The sequence below is a fragment of the Pan paniscus genome, chromosome 19 (genome assembly GCF_029289425.2).
Source record: "Pan paniscus chromosome 19, NHGRI_mPanPan1-v2.0_pri, whole genome shotgun sequence".
NCBI lineage: Eukaryota > Metazoa > Chordata > Mammalia > Primates > Hominidae > Pan > Pan paniscus.
In genome coordinates, this window is record NC_073268.2 from 53,677,946 (window position 1) to 53,695,389 (window position 17,444).

Sequence of the window (17,444 nt, forward strand, 5' to 3'; positions counted from 1 at the left end):
GGATTCACATATAGCAGGAATGGACTGAATCGGTGAGACAGTTGTAGGAGCTGAGATCAGGAGGGAGGTAGAGGCCAGGTTACCTAGGGCCTCAAAGGCCATTGGAATTTTACTTGTATTCTGAGATAGGAATCTTTTAGAAGGATCTGAGCAGGCAATTGAATATGCAAGGAACTCTGAGGTTGATTTGAGCTTCTAATAAAAAACAGGGAAAACATTTTACCAGTGTGGGATGTACCACCAGCAGCCCCACCCACGTATCAAATTCTTTTTGAGACTTCAGTAGGTTGTTAAAAGCACTGCAGATGTTTCAGGGAAGAGTGAGTAGTGGGCTGAATCTATTGCCTAAGTTAACAGAAAACCGATTTGGCAGGAAGATAACACCTTCTTTGTCCTTAACTAAATTCAGAAATAAACAAGAATGTGTGCACATGAGGAAAAGAAGGCGAATCATATATGTGTTGATGTTTTTCAAAGTATATAAGTTAGAGTTAAATCTTACTACCATAATTTAATAATAAGGTGATTTATAAATCAGTAACAAAAAATACCTTCACAGGTAGTTATGAGAGAATTCCAACAAGAATGGACCGATCTCCTAAAACAACAACCTACGTCAGAGGCTACCTCACGTTGTCACATTAGTTTAGATGAGACACAGGATTCAAAGAAGAAATTGGGTCAAATCAGAAGTGAAGTATGTATGAAACATAACATGTCAACAGTTAATCTATAGGTGGTGGAATAATGTCAGATGTTTTAGGATACTGATTGCAGTGGATAGCTTTCTTTTGTATTTTTATTATAATTCATTTTATTACAATTTAATTATCTTTATAATACACTTGTTTCTTAACCTCTGGCTTTCATTCTGTCCTTTTCTCCTCATAAGTACATACATTTTAAAAATAAGGATCATTTCCAAAGATCCTTAGGAAAATTGGGAATTATTCAGTATTCCTCACAGAAGTTGAGAGGCTTTTTTTTTTTCCTGTGAAGTAGTATTTTTTTTAGTGATTTCTCTATTGCCATGGTGAGGCAAGCCAGATTAAATTATAGGATAATGTTTAATAGAATGTTCCAGAAAATTGTCTTATTTCTTATCTTTACTTTTGTGAATGGGTACAGAATCTGTATATATTTATTTCATGAATTTCAGGATAACTGGTACAGAAAGGCCATAGTACTGTTCTCCAAAATGCAAATGTTTTAATTTACAAACTACTTGAAATGTTAGGTACTTCCTTTATTTTCCTTTCATTTTAAATATATTGTGCTTTTTTTACAAATCATGTATAGTATGTACATCCAAAGTAGAGAATTAAGAGATATATCTAGATTCTACCACTGAATTTTTAAAAACAAGTTTACTGAGAGAGAATTCTCATACCATACAGTTTACCCATTGAACGTGTACAATTCATGGTCTCTTAATATATTCACGGAGTTGCATAACCATCACCATCATCAATTGTAGGACATTTTCATGACCCTGAAAAGAATCAGCAATCTATTTTGTTTCCATAGATTAGCCCATTCTGGACACCACGTATCAATTGGATCACACAATGTGTGGTGGTCTTTTGTGACTGGCTTCTTCTACTTAGCATAACATTTTTAAGGTTCATTGTGTTGTAACATGTATCAGTATTTAATTTCATCTTTTTGCTGAGTAATTTTCCACTGTATGGACATACCACTAATTTATTTAGCCATTCATCCGTTGATGGACCTTTGGGTTGTTTCCATGTTTTGGCTATTATTAATAATGCTGCTGTGAACTTTTATTTACAAGTTTTTGTGTTTGTATATGTATTCCTTTCTCTTGGGTATATACATATGAGTTGAATTTCTGGGTCATATGGTAACACTATGCTTAACCTTTTGAGGAGCTGCCAGTCTGCTTTCCAAAGTGGTTGCACCATTTTACATTCCCATCAGCATTGTATGAGGGTTCTAATTTCTCCACTTCCTTGCCAACATTTTTCATATTTTTGATTGAAAAAGGATTCCAACCTAGAGGTATGAAGTGGTACCTCATTGTGGTTTTGATTCACATTTCCCTAATGATGAATGACTTTAAGCCTCTTTTTATGTGCTTATGAGCCACTTGTATATCTTCTTTGGAGAAATATCTGTTCAAATCTTTTGCCCACATTAAAATTGGGTTGTCCTAAATTTCTGAATTTTAAGAGTTCTTTATATACCCTAGGTGTAAGTCCCTTATCAGATATGTTTCCAAATATTTTCAATGGCTTTCCTTTTTATTTTCTTTTTTATGATTTATTATGTTTTTAAAATTTATATAATTTTAAATTGTAGAGAGAAGGTCTCACTATGTTGTCCAGGCTGTTTTTGAACTCCTGAGCTCAAGCAATCCTCCCACCTCAGCCTCCCAAGTGTTGGGATTATAGGTGTAAGCCACCATGCCCAGCCTCCTTTTCACTTTCTTGATGGTCTCTGTTCAAGCACAGAAGTTTCACATTTTGATGAAGTCCAGTTAATTTTTGTTTGTTTGTTTTGCAGTCACAAAGATTTATGGCTATGTTTTCTTCTAGGAATTTTATAGTTTTAGTTCCTACATTTAGCGGTTCTATTTTATTACTTTTAGATATGACATTTGGTGAAGTCCACCTTTATTCTTTTGCATGTGGATATACTGTTTTCCCAGAACCATTTGTTGAAAAATCTATTCATTTCTCATTTAATTTTTTTTACACCCTTGTTGAAAATCACTTGACCATAAAAGTGTGTGTTTGTTTTTGGATTCTCAGTTCTAATATATTGAGCTATGTCTATCCTTATGCCAGTAGCAAATCACATTTTAGGAAAATTCATTTTCAGTCCTGTTGCTTATTACCAGTTGTCTTATGTAAGAATAGAAATTCAAGTAGTAGAGTGTCTTTAATTTCACTTTTTGCTTCTTGAAGGAGTGTATGGCCAGCTTATGCCTTGCTGACTCCATGACATGATGAGAGTCAGGCTTACGAAGACAGATCCCATTAATTTTTTTTCTCCAGTCATACCTTTTATCTCTCACCCAGTGCCTCTCTCTTCATTCCCATTTCCATCAAATCTTGGTCACAGGATATGCTGACTCCGTCTACTATTTACTGCATTATGTTTTTATTAACTCATTGTAAGTCATAGAGTCATGTGTAGATTTTAACTATCTATGAAGGGCAAGATTAAGTCTAGGCTGTCATCTTTCCTCATTGGAAATTGAGCTAATTCATCATGTTGCAGTTTACAGTTAGATACTCTTTTGACCCAGCACCTCGTTCTCTTGTACACTCCCGGAGCTGAATCCTCTTCTTGACACAGATACTACATTCTCAGAAACCAGAGTTCCCTGCATTTACCTCCTTTTGCTTAAATAGAAATGCATAGCTATGCTTTTATAGTTCAATACATAATTCATTGAATAAATACTTCAACCCATTCAAAGAACAACTTCCAGGAGTGCAGCAACTGGAAATCAGGTCATGTCCAGGCATTTATCAGAAACAAATGGTTGAATTAGTTGTATGAATTTCAAAATTTCAGAGCCAATTTGTATGATATGGAGAAGCATTTTGATACAACATAAAGATGAGATGCTCTTCCCTTCTCCATACAAATGAGCTTGAAGTAAGGTAAAGGGGAAATTGCATTTAATAGCTTAACACTCAAAGGACACTACATTTTTATTTCTGAGATTGTTAAAACTGATTCCATAATATTTTGTTAATTTTCTCACTGAGGAAATGGAAATGAAGATTGAATCCTAGATTGATTAATAAATATCCAAAGCTGCTTATCACTTTTAGAATTTCAGTTCATTGAAATCAGGTACAATGTCTGATTTTTGGTTATTAATAAAATATTTCTGGTTTTTTCAACTTTATACTTCAAATTATATATCTCCTTCCTTCTTCATCTTCCTTATTTCATAACTCGGGGGACAAATTCTAAAAGCCTCACTGGCTTAGTCATCAGAATTTGTAATCGAAAGGAACTTTTTCTAAACTTCCTCTGCAGTAGTTCTTACATCCTTCTCCTGGTTGTCTGCTGCTTCCCATTAGAGTTGTTTGTCATTAATAAATTAACCTCAACATTTTTTAGATCTTACTTTAAAGGAGACTAATTTCTACTGGGTATGTTATTCTATTTCTTGTTGTCTCCTTGTTTAAATTTATTTTTCTGGTTATTTTTTCCTAACAAATTACCCAAAGTTGAGTGGCTAAGAACAACATTCGTTTAGTTCACCAATCTGTGGCTTGGGAAAACCTTGGCCGGGACAGCTTGCCTCTGCTGCCTTCAGCTTCACTTGGGATAAATCAAAGGCTGAGGGACTGGAATCATCTGAAGGTTTGTTCACTAAGATGTCTGTTGCTGATGGTGGCTATTGGTTGGAACTTTAGCTGAGGCAGGTTGCCCAAATATGTACATTGGAACTCCTAGGCTCTCTTTGTGGCCTAAGCTTCCTCACAGCATGGGGGCTGGGGTCCAAGGGTGAGCAGTCTGTGGTAGAGAGCCTCTTCTAACTTAATGTTGGAAGCCACATGGTTATCACTTTTAACGCTTTCTGTTCATTAGAAGCAAGTCACTAAGTTTCACCCATAGTCTATATATAGGTTGAATGATTTTGCTTTTATTTTTATTGATGTATTTTTTTTTAGACATGGTGTCTTATTATGTTACCTAGGCCGGCCTTGACCTCCATGGCTCAAGAATTCTTCTTGCCTCTGCCTCCCAAGTAGCTGAGACCACAGGAATGTGACACCACACCTGGCTTCCTTTGATTTTTTGTGGACCTGTATAATTGTACATATTTATGGTATACGCAGTGATATTTTGATATGTGTAAACAATGTATAATGGTCAAATCAGGCTAATTAATATATTCCATCACCTCAAACATTTACCATTTCTTTGTGTTGTGAACTTTCAAAATCCTCTCCTCTAGCTTTTTAAATATCAGCTAGCCAAGCCAGGTGTAGTGGCACACACCTGTAATCCCAGCTGTTTGGGAGGCTGAGGCAGGAGAATGGCTTGAACCCCGGAGGTGGAGATTGCAGTGAGCTGAGATTGCACCACTGCATGCCAAGCCTGGGTGACAGAGCAAGACTCTGTCTCAAAAAAAAAAAAAATTAGTTAACCATATTCACCCTACAATGCAACAGAACACTAGAATTCATTCCTCCTATGTAACTGTAATCTTGTATCCGTTAACCAGCCTCTCCCCATCTTCTACTCCCCTTTACCTTTCTCAGCCTCTAATACCCACAGTTCTACTCTCTACTTCCGTGAACTTTTTTAAAAATTTTAGCTCCCACATGAGTGAAAACATACAGTAGTTATTTTTCCATGCTGTAAATGACATGATTTTATTCTTTTTTTATGGCTGAATAGTATTCCACTGTGGACATATACCACATTTTCTTTACTCATCAACCACATTGATCTGTTGATGAACATTTAGGCTGATTCTGTATCTTGGTTGTTGTGAATAGTGCTGCAATCAACATGGGAATACTGGTATCCCTTTGATATGCTGATTTTCTTTCTTTTGGATAAATACTTAGTAGTGGGATTGTTGGATCATATGACACTTCTATTTTTAGCTTTTTAAGAAACTTCCATGGTTATACTAGTTTACATTCCCTCCACGAGTGCATAAGAGTTTTCTTTTTCTCTCCAACCTCGCCAGGATTTTTTACTTCTGGTTTCTTTGTTTTTTGTTTTTTGATTTTTTTGATAGTAGCCATTCTGTGGTGAGACGATATCTTATTTGGGATTTTGTTTTCATTTTCCTGTTAGTGATGTTGAGTACTTTTCCATACATTTGTGGACATTCATATGTCTTCTTTTTAGAAATGTCTATTTAAATTCTTTGTCCACATTTCAGGGGGGATTATTAACAATTTTTACTGTTGAGTTGTTTGAATTCCTGGCATATTCTAGATATTAGACCTTTCTCAGATGAATAGATTTGTAAATATTTTCTCCCAGTCTACAATTGTTGGTTGTTTCCTTCACTTTGTTGATTGTTTCCTTTGCTGTGAAGAAACCTAATTTTAATATAGCTTTACTTGTGTATTTTTGTTTTTATACCTGTGCTTTTTTTGCGTATGCCCGTGATAACTTAGCTATAAAATCTTTGCCTTGACCAATGTCCTGAAGCATTTTCCATATATTTTCTTGTTAGTAGTTTTATAATTTTGGATCTCATGTTTAAGTCTTTAATCTATTTTGAGTTGATTTTTGTATATGGTGAAAGATAGGGACCTGGTTTCATTCTTCTTTTTACAGATACCCACTTTTCCCAGCCCCATTTGTTGAAGAGAGGGTTCTTTCCCCAATGTATGTTTTTGATACTTTTGTTGAAAATCAGGTGTCTGTAAATATGTGGATTTATTTCTGCGTTCTCTATTCTGTTCCATTGGTTTAATTTTCTATTTTTATACCAAGACCTTGCTCTTTTGGTTACTGTAACCTTGTAATATATTTTGAAGTCAGGTGGAGTGATGCCTCCAGCTCTGTTCTTTTCCCTCAGGCTTGGCTTGTATAGTCTAGCTTTTTTGCAGTTCCATATGAATTTTAGGATTGTGTTTTCCATTTCTGTGAAGAATGTTATTGGTGTTTTTTTGTTGCAAGTTATAAAGGGCATTTTATTTTTATCTTATTCTTTCTCTTTCTTAACTTTCAGATTCAGGAAGTACATGTGCAGGTTTGTTACACAGGTATATTGCATAATGCTTAGGTTTAGGGTGCAGTTGAACCTATCACCCAGGTAATGAGCATAGTACCTGGCATGCCATTTTTCAACCATTGTCCAACCCAGTCCCCCTTCTTATAGTCCCCACTGTCTATTGCTCCCATCTTTATGTCCATGTGTACCCAATGTTTAGCTCCCACTTGTAAGTGAGAACATGTAGTATTTGGTTTTCTGTTTCTGCATCAGTTTGCTTAGGATAATGGCCTCCAGCTGCATCCATGTTGCTGCAAAGGGCAGTATTTTGTTCTTTTTATAGTTGCATAGTATTCCATATTGTATATGTGCTACATTTTCTTAATCCAGTGCATCATTGATGAGCTTCTGGTTTTATTCCATATCTTTGCTATTGTGAATAGTGCTGCAGTGAACATTGAGTGCATGTGTCTTTTTGGTAGAATGATTTTTTGGTGGTGGGAAGTGGATATTTAACCAACTAATGGGATTGCTGGGTTGAATGGCAGTTCTACTTTTAGTTCTGTGAGAGAAACCTCCAAACTGCTTTCCATAGCGGCTGAACGAATTTACCATTTCCTCCAATCGTGTATTAGAATTCCCTTTTCGCTGTAGCAGCTCTGCCAAAATCTGGGTTGTTGTTGCTTATTTTTTGACTTTTTAGTAATAGCCATTATGTCTGGTGTGAGATGGTATGTCATTGTGGCTTTGATTTGCTTTTCTCTGATGATCAGTGATGATGAGCATTTTTTCATATGTTTGCTCTCCACTTTTATGTCTTTTTTTGAGAAGTGTCTGTTAATGTATTTTGCCCGCTTTTATATATTTTTTTAAATTCTTGTTTGTTGATTTAAGTTCCTTATAGGTTCTGGATATTAGAACTTTGTTCAATGCATAGCTTGTAAATACATTCTTTCATTGTTTAAGTTGCCTATTTAGTCTCTTGAATGGTTCCTTTTCCTATGCAGAAGCTCCTTTGTTTAACTAGGTCCCAATTTTTCTTTTCTTTTCTTTTTTCTTTAACACAATTTTTATTTAATAAATGGTTAAAATCGCAGTGCCAAAAATACATTCACATTTAGCAATTTCACTGAAAGGAAGAAACTACAGAATGCACGGTTTCAGAAAGCTATTTTAAGTTATTTACAAATAAAGTATCTAAAACTCAAAAACAGGCTGTATATGCTATATCTAGTTTATCCCTTCCCGAACAAAATTTCTGTTATTTGGGCAAATTCTTAAACCATGGTTTAAACCGTAATGGTTACAAACCACAAACACATCCATCCAAAGACTGAAACCGTTTTTATCCGGTCAGTGGCAAAACTGTTGAAAGGGCAATAGTTGAAGCTGTTGGATTTTATATAGTGTGAACTCTGATAAATATTCCTACCAGGACTAAAACACAGCACACTTTGCAGGCATGGCTGACTCACAAAGGTTGTAACAAACAAGAACTACTCTTCACTCGACACCATGGCTCAGAGGCCACCGAGAAGCACGAGTGACTGACAGCTCCTCTGCTTACAAACGAATGAAACCCAAAGTGGATGTCGTTCTCACAGCACTGAAAGTGCTTCAGGACTCACACTGATCCAATACTAACTTTCTTCCCTATTTTACACATATTTTTCTACTGTCCAGTGGAAATCATCTTCTGTTTTGGCTAAACAACAAATACTAGTTTATAACAGGAATGGTAAAATCTGTGAGAATTCTGCTCAATTTAATACAAGATCACTACTTTCTTTAGAATGGTTTCTGCGTGTTTCTATGTCACCCTCTGTATTTTTAGCTTCCAGTTTCCTGGTAAGGAATAAGTTCTCCTTCCCAGTCACACTCGGGGTCATTTACACGTTTCTGGGATGCCCTCGCTCGTCCATGGAGGCCAGGTGCGTGCAGTGACTCACTCTGCCTCTTCCCTCTTCTCAGGACCAGTTCCCGAACCTTCTGCCTTGCAGATCCTCCTGTTTCCGCCACACTCTCGCGCTCGGAAGCGAGCTCCTGGATCATACAGCTGCAAGGCTGGCCGGTCCGTGTTTGCCAGTCGCTCTTTTATGGGTGCTGGACTGTCGTCACACCTCTGCGCTCTCCCCAGTCTCTCCATGGCCTCCCCCGGAGCCCCGCTGTCCTGGCTCCCCTTCTTCCCTCTGTCTTGGCCAGGTCCTTTCCCCCATCTCTGCTCATCCTCACTCCTTCTGGAAAGCCGGTCAGGCTCGTGGTGAGCTCTGTGCCTCCTGCCATCATCCACATGGTGTCTTTGTGCTTCAGATTCTTGTTCTTGAGATCTCTCCACATCCCTGTGCTCTTTATCACTGCCGCTGTGTGACGTCTCCTGGGGCTCCTCCAGCGAGCCTTCCACGGGCCTGGCTTTTACGACTGCACCGGGGGCACAGGATTCCTGCTTGCCACCTCCAGTATCAATCTCCTCTCCTCTTTCTTTTGGTTTCTCTGTGGTTGGTTCCTCTCCCTTTTCTGGTTTCTTAAGAAGCTTAATCCTTACTTCTTTCTCTGCAATTTTCTTCTGTTTATCTGTCTCTCTTTTTTTTTTTTTTTTTTTGCATCTTTCTTCTTCTCTTCTTCTTTTTTCCTCTTCCCACAAACGTTTCTTTTCTAACTCTCTCCTCCTCCGTTCTTCTCGCTTCTCTTCTCGAATTCTCTGCTTTCTAATTTTCTATTTTTAATATATCCCAAAAGAGGTGTGGTTCTTCTAGCAATGAGCTCTCTTGTCTTCGCCTCCATCTCCCCCAGCAGAGTCTCAGGGTTGGCACTGGTCTTCTCTTCCTCCACACAGTAGGTTTCTAAAAACTTCTTATATTCTGGATCTTTGCTGTCAAGGAAGATATATCCATCAAAACGATCTCTAAAAAGAAGGATGTCATCAGGATTCCTAAAATTAATGTATGCTCTTGAGTAGAGATGAGGATAAAGACTCAGGTCGGCAGCGAAGAACTCGAAGTAGTCGTGTGCTGGCAGCGGGCGCAGCTGCTCCTCCAGCTGCTCCTTGGTGAGGCCCGGAGGCAGGCGGCAGATGACCACCTGCGGGGAGCGCGCGGCCGTTCCCACCGGGGCGGAGCGTGGACAAGGAGCTCAAAAGGCACCGCATACCGAGCTGGGAGGCCCGGCCCCCGCCCCTCCCTCCCCTCCCTCCCCTCCCTCCCCTCCCTCCCCTCCCTCCCCTCTAGGTCCCAATTTTTCATTTTGACTTTTGTTGCAATTGCTTTTGAGGGCTTATTCATAAATTATTTTCAGAGGCTGATTTCTAATAGTGTATTTCTTAGGTTTTCTTGTAGGATTTTTATAGTTAGAGGTCTTACTTTTAAGAATGTAATTCAGCTTTCATTAATTTTTGTATGTGGTGATAGCTAGGGGTCAAGTTTCATTCTTCTGTGTATGGATAACCAGTCATCCCAGCACCATTTATTGAATAGGGAGTCCTTTCCCCATTGCATATTTGTGTCGGCTTTGTCAAAGACCCAATGGTTGTAGGCATGTGGCTTTATTTCTGGGCTCTCTGTTCTGTTCCATTGGTCTATGTGTCTGTTTTTGTGCCAGTACCATGCTGATTTGTTTAGTGTAGCGTTTGTTTACTGTAGTATAGTTTGAAGTTGGGTAATGTGATGCATCAGGCTTGGTTCTCTTTGCTTAGGATGGCTCTGGGTGTTTGGGCTCTTTTGTGGTTCCATATGAAATTTTAGAATAGTTTTTTCTAATGCTGTGAAAAATGACATTAGTAGTTTGATAGGAATGGTATTGAATCTGTAGATTGCTTTGGGCAGTATGGCCATTTTAATGCTATTGATTTTTCCAATTCATGAGCATGGAATGTTTTGCCATTTTTTTGGTGTCATCTATTTGGTGTCATGATTTTTTTCAGCAGTGTTTTGTAGTTCTCCTTGTAACCACCTTTCATCTCTGTAGTTAGATGCATTCCTAAGTATTTTGCTTTTTTGTGTGTGGCTATTATAAATTGGATTACATTCTTGATTTGTCTCTCAGCTTGAACTTTATTGGTATGTAGAAATGCTATGGATATTTTTACATTGATTTTTGTGTCCTGACTGAAGTCATTTATCAGTTCCAGGATAAATTGGCAAACTCTTTAGAGTTTTTTAGGTACAGAATCATATCATCAGCAAAGAGAGATAGTTTGGCTTCTTTTCCTTTTTGGATGCCTTTTCTTTCTTTCTTTTTCATGATTGCTCTGGCTAGGAGTTCCAGTACTATGTTGAATACATACGGTGAGAGTGGGCATCTTTGTCTTGTTCCAGTTGGCAAGGGGAATGCTTCCAACTGTTTTTGTTCTTTTTTCTTTAATTTTTTTCTTTACTATTTTATAGAGACAAGGTCTCACTGTGTTGCCCAGCCTGGTCTCAGACTCCTGGCCTCAAGTGATTCTCCTGTCTTCGCCTCCCAACATGCTGGGGTTACAAGCATGAGCCACTGCACTTAGCCCCCACTTCTAGCTTTTGCCCATTCTGTATGGTTTTAGCTGTGGGTTTGTTATAGAGTGGCCTTTATTATTTTGAGGTCTGTTTCTTTGATGCCTAATTTGTTGGGTGTTTTTTTCATGAAGGGATGATGGACGTTATTGAAAGCTTTTTTGCATCTTTTGAGTTGATCATATGGTTTTTCGTTTTCATTCTGTTTATGTGGTGAAACACATTTATTGATTTGTGTACTTTGAACCAATTGCATCACAAAAATAAAGCTGACTTGATTGTGGTGAAGTAAGTTTTTGATGTGTTGCTGGATTTTGTTTGCTGATATTTTATTGAGAACTTTGGTGTCTACATTCATTGGGGATATTGGGCTGTAGTTTTCCTTATTCATTGTGTCTTTGCTGGCTTTTAGTATCAAGATGATGCTGGCATCATACAATGAGTTAGGGAGAAGTATCTCCTCAATATTTTGGAATAGTTTCATTAGATTTGTTAACAGCTCTTCTTTGTATGTCTGGTAGAAATTGGCTATGAGTCAGTCTGATCTGAATCTGTTTTTGGCTAGTAGGTTTTTTATTACTGATTCAATTTCAGAGCTTGTTATTTGTCTGTTCATGATTTCAATTTCCTCGTGGTTCAATCTTTGTTGGTTTCCAAGGATTTATCCATTTCTCCTAGATATTCTAGATTGTGTGTATACAGTGGTGTTCATTGTAGTCTCTGAGGATCTTTTGTATTACTGTGGGATTGGTTGTAATGTCATCTTTGTTGTTTCTGATTGTGCTTATTTAGATGTTCTCTGTTATTTATTTATTTATTTATTTTCTAGCTAGTAGCCTGTCAGTATTTTTATCCCTTCAAAAAGCCAACTTTTGGTTTCACTGATCTTTGTATGGATTTTTGGGCCTCAAGTTTTCTCAGTTATGCTCTAATTTTATTTATTTCTTTTCTGTTGCCAGCTTTGGGGTTATTTTGTCCTTGTTTTTTAGTTCCTCTCGGCACAGTGTCAGATTGTTAATTACAGATCTGTCTGACTTTTCAACATATTTGTTTTGCACTATAAGCTTTCCTCTTATGCTGCTTTTGCTGTATCCCAGAAGTTTTGGTATGATGTTTCTTTTTGCTTATTACAAATCATTGTTTGATTTCTGCCTTAAATTCTTTCTTTTCCCAAAGTCATTTAGGAGCCAGTTGTTTGATTTCCATGTAATTGTGTGGTTTTCAGAGATCTTCTTGATATTCATTTCTATTTTTATTGCACTGTGGTCCAAGAGAATGGTGTTGTGTGATTTCATTTTTTAAAAATTTATCATGACTTGCTTTATGGTCAAACATGTTGTTGATCTTGGAGTATGTTCTTTGTGCAGATGAGAAAAAAGTGTATTCTGCAGTTGTTTGGTGGAGTATTCTGTAGATGTCTGTTAGGTCCAATTAGTCAAGTGTTAAATTTAAGCCCAGAATTTCTTTGTTAGTTTTTTGTCTCAATGATTTGCCTTAACACTATCAATGAGATGTTGAAGATCCCCACTGTTATTGTGTGACTGAGTCTTTTGGTAGGTCTGGAAGTACTTGGTTGTTTTTGAATGTGGGTGCTCCAGTGTTGGGTGGGTATGTATTTAGGATAGGGATGTCTTCTTGGTGAAGTGAGTCCTTTATCATTGTGTAATGCCCTTCTTCATCCTTTTTTGGCTGTTGTTGGTTTAAAGTCTGTTTTATCTAAGAATAACAACCCCTTGCTTTTTGCATTTTATTTGCATGACAGATCTTTGTCCATCTCTTTACTCAGAGCCTGTGGGTGCCATTACATGTGAGATGTGTCTTTTGAATATAGCAGACTGTTGATTCTTATGGGTTTGTTTTATTTTAATTCAACTTGCCACTCTGTGCCTTTTAAGTGAGGCATTTAGACCATTGAATTCAGTATTAATATTTATATGTGAGATTTTGATTCCTCCATGATGTTTTTAGCTGTTTGCTTTGTACTCTCGATTGTGTAGTCATGTAATAGGGTCTGTGGGCTATGTACTTAGGTGTGTTTTTGTGGTAGTGGGTATTGTTCTTTCTTTTCCATATTTAGAACTCCTTAAGAATCTCTTGTAAGTCTGGTCTAGCGGTAATGAATTTCTTTAGTGTTTGTCTGGAAAAGATTGTATTTCTCTGTCACTGATGAGGCTTAGATTGGAGTGGTATGAAGTTCTTGGCTGAAATTTCTTTAAGGATGCTGACAACTGGCCCCACTTTCTGGCTTATAAGGTTTTTGCCGGAAAGAGGTCAGCTTTTCACCTGATGCAGCTGTTATAGCTGCCTGTGAGATTTTTCCTTTCGTGTTGACCTTGGAAAGTCTGATGGGATGTGTATCTTGGGGATGGTTGTAGAGGTTCTCTGAATTTCTTGAATTTTTCCATCAACCTCTGTAATGAGATTGGGGAAATTTCATGGACTATATCCTCAGATATGTTTTCCATGTTGCTTCCTCTCTCTCCTTCTCTTTCAGCCATGCCAATGAGTCATAGATTAGTGTCTTTACAAAATCCCACATTCCTCAGATGTTTTGTTCATTTTTAAAATGGTTTTTTCTTTATTTTTGTCTGACTGGGCTGACTCAAAAGACTGGTCTTTGAGCTCTGTAATCCTTCCCTCCGCTTGGTCTCATCTGATTTTGAAGGTCCCTCCTGTGTTGAATTTTGCAGCTCCAGAAGTTCAGTTTGATTCTTTTTAAAAATGGCTCTGTCGTGTTTCAACTTTTGGATGGTTATACTGGCTTCCTTGGATTGGATTTCAACTTTCTCTTTAATCTCATTGAGCTTTGTTGCCATTGAGATTCTGAATCACATGTCTGTGATAAAGCATGTCATTACACTTTAATCTGGTGAGAATTTATAGCTGGGGAGCTAGTGTGATTTTTTGGAGGTAATGAAATGCTCTGATTTGTTGAATTGCTAGAGTTCTTGTGCTGATTATTCCTCCTCTGAAAATGCTGATGTTTCTTTATCGTTTTGAAATTCCTGTCATTTGGATGGGGATTTTTGTTTTTATGTTCTTTCTTTTCTCTTGAGGGTTTGTGGTGTGTATTGTGTGTAGTTGATTGGCCTTTTTTTCTGGGTGGTTTCAGATGGCCAGGACTCTACACAGGTTCCTTCCTTGTGGCTACTTTCCTGCATTGGGTTTCACAGAGGTGTGTTGAAGGTATATAATGATTTTTGTTTGGTGGGGAAGGGGGAGAAGTAGGATTGGGAAGGCGAGAGATAACCCCCTCACCAAATCAGTTCCTGGAACTTGGGAGAGCCCCCTCCAATCACTGGTGCCACACCTGAATTTTGAGGGCTGCACACCTCCCACCCTTAGGGCAGCGGCCCAAGCCAAAAGTTAGGTTGCCGAGAGACCTACAACTCTCTGGGGACGTGCTGGTTGTCTGGGCTTGGTAGAGTCAGAGCAGGTTGTAGAGTATGTCTGCGGATCTGCGGGTCGTCTGTTGATATAATGTGGGTCAAGGGGGGAGGATCCCCGGGCAGGGCTGTGGTTCTGTGGGTGTGCACCTGGTGTGGTGCCTGCAGCCCAGGGTTTTTTGCCCAGCAGATGGCTGTGGGGAGCACTTAGCTCGCACTCACCCAACCAGGCCTCCCTCCAGTGTCTGCCCCCAGGGCAGGCCCAACTAGGTAGTTTTGTCCCCCAGCCTTCCGTGCCCAGATCAACTGGACTGTTAGCTGTTTCAGGCAGTGGTGCTCCCTCAGGCAGAGGCTGTGGACAGACAGGTTACACCCTTCCTGGACAGATCTTGTAGAACAGGGTCCCCAACCTCCAGGTGGCAGACCAGTACTGGTCTGTGGCCTGTTAGGAACTGGGCCGCACAGCAGGAGGTGAGGGGAGGGCTGGTGAGTGAGCATTACCACGTGAGCTTCGCCTCTTGTCACATCAGCAGCGGCATTAGATTCTCATAGGAGCGCGAGCCGTGTTGTGAACTGTGCACGTGAGGGATCTAGGTTGCGTGCTCCTTATGAGAATCTAATGCCTGACGATCTGAGGTAGAACAGTTCCATCGCGAAACCATCCCCACCCCACCGTCTGTGGAAAAATTGTTTTCCACAATGCCAGCACCTGGTGCCAGAAAGGTTGGGGACTGCTGTTGCAGAGGGAGCACACCCGGCTCCCACACTGGCATATGAACTTGGGCCCTCTCTTCTTGGCATTGTGAGAGAGAAAGCTACTCCTCTTCTTGAGCTCAGGCCACAGACACCAGCTCAGTATACTTGAGCAGTGAGCTTGAATCCTGGGGGTATTGAGACCAGTTTCATGACTTTGTCTTCTGGTCTCATGGGGTTGAGCTTTGGCTGTGCTGAGGGTGGGGGCTGAACTGCTCCCAGGCCTCCGGCAAAGCACTCAGATGGGGCAGTGGAGGCTGTGCTGTGTGCTTACCCTTGCGTGAGTAGCTAGGCAGGGGCCTTGGGAGGGGCTGGTGGACAAGAAGGTACACAGACCAGATATGCTGCAGTCCCATGGTAAATGCAGCCCTACTGTCTTCTGGCCTGGCAGTAAGCAGGAGCTAGAGTCACTCAGAGCAAGATGGAGAGCCTTGGGGGATGGGTGCCTATGGTCTTGTTTTGCTGCAGCTGTACCAGGTGCAAAACATTCTGGGCTGTATGCGGGTTTGAGCTCTGCCTCTGCCTATTCGCCAGCCAGTTCCTCTTGCCAGTTCAGATGTCTGTGTGGGTCCAGGGATCTCTGGGAGCTAGTATCCCAGAGTTCGTTGGTGGGAGTGTGGTGCTGCACAGTTCCTTCACCCACCCCTTCCTTAGTTTCTGGATTGGGAAGTAATCCTAGTTCTTGGTGACTCTGTGCAGGCTTCGCAGATTTATTCCTCTTCAGCCTTGATGCCTGCATTACCTATCAAATTTCAGTGTATTCTCTCCAAAGACCTACTCCAAATGTGATAATTTACTTGATATTTTGGTTTCTCTCTCACAGAGAGGCATTTCCTGGCTGCATGTGTTGACCATCTTGTCTTCCCCTAAAAACATCAAAATTGGTATTTAATAGAGCTTGCGTTCAGTCTGTAGACTGCTTTCAGTAATAAGGTCATTTAACCAATATTCTTCCAGTCCGTGAGCATGCAATATCTTTCCATGTTTGTGTCCTCTACAATTTCTTTTGTCAGTGTTTTGTAGTTTTTTTTTGTTGTTGTTGTTGTTGTTTTTGGTAAAGCTCTTTACAAAATCTCTCTGGTTAACTTTATTCTGAGCCATTTTATTATTTTGTAGCTAGAATAGTGGGACGGCCTTCTTGATGTCTTTTTATGCTAGTTGATTATTAGTGTATAGAAATGTTACACATGCTATTGGCATTATTTTTGTATGCTGATTTTGTGGCCTGCACCTTTGCTGAATTCTTTAGTTCTAACAGGCTCTTTTGGTGGCGTGTTTATGGTTTTCTGTATATGAGATCAGGTCATGTGCACAGGGAGACAGTTTGACTTTCTGTTTTCCAATCTGGATCCCCTTTATTTCTCTGACAATTTTTGTATCTGCATCCTTCAGGGATATTGGCATGTAGTTTTCTTTTGTTGTTGTGTCTTTGTCTGGGTTTGGTCTTAGAGTAATACTGACCTTTAGAATAAACTAGGAAGATTTTGGAATAATTTATGAAAAATTGGTGTTAGTTTTTCCTTAAAAGTTTAGTGGAATTCAGAGTAACTTACCCAGTTTTAGACCTTTCTTTGTTGGTAAACTTTATTACTGATTCAATTACATTACCATTATTGGTCTGTCCAGGTTTCCTTTTCTTCTTGGTTCATTCTTGCTGGTTATGCACTTCCAGGAATGTATCCATTTTCCATACGTTTCCAGTTTGTTGGCATATAGTTGTTCATAATAGTCTCTCATGACTCCATGTATTTCTTTGCTATCTCCTTTTATGCTTCCCTCTTTATTTACTTGAGTTTTCTCTTTTTTCTTGTTTAATGTAGTTTGCAGTTTTGCTTTATTAGTCTACCTCATTCAGTTCTGCCCTGCCTTTATCATTTCTTTCCTTCTACTACATTTGAGTTTTGGCTCTGTTCTTGCTTTTTTGGTTTCTTCAGGTGTATTGTTAGGTTGTTTATTTGAAGTCTTTCTCTTTTTTGGATGTAGCTATTAATTGCTATAAATTGCCCTCTTAGTGCTTCTTTTGTCACTTTCTATAGGGATTGATTTTTTCCCCCATTTTCATTTGTTTGAAGATATTTTAAATTTTTTTTCTTAATTTATTGATTGGCCCAGTTGTTCATTCAGGAGCATGCTGTTTAATTTCCGTGCATT

At 39.1% G+C, this 17,444-nt stretch overlaps 1 protein-coding gene and 1 pseudogene across 1 annotated transcript in view; one reads left to right on the forward strand and one right to left on the reverse strand.

Annotated features, from left to right (window-relative positions):
• LOC117978229 (coiled-coil domain-containing protein 144A-like) overlaps positions 1 to 17,444 on the forward strand; it is a 168,616-nt gene that overhangs the window by 110,101 nt on the left and 41,071 nt on the right. The window lies entirely within an intron of this gene.
• On the reverse strand, positions 7,012 to 9,593 carry LOC117976447 (regulator of nonsense transcripts 3A-like; annotated as a pseudogene).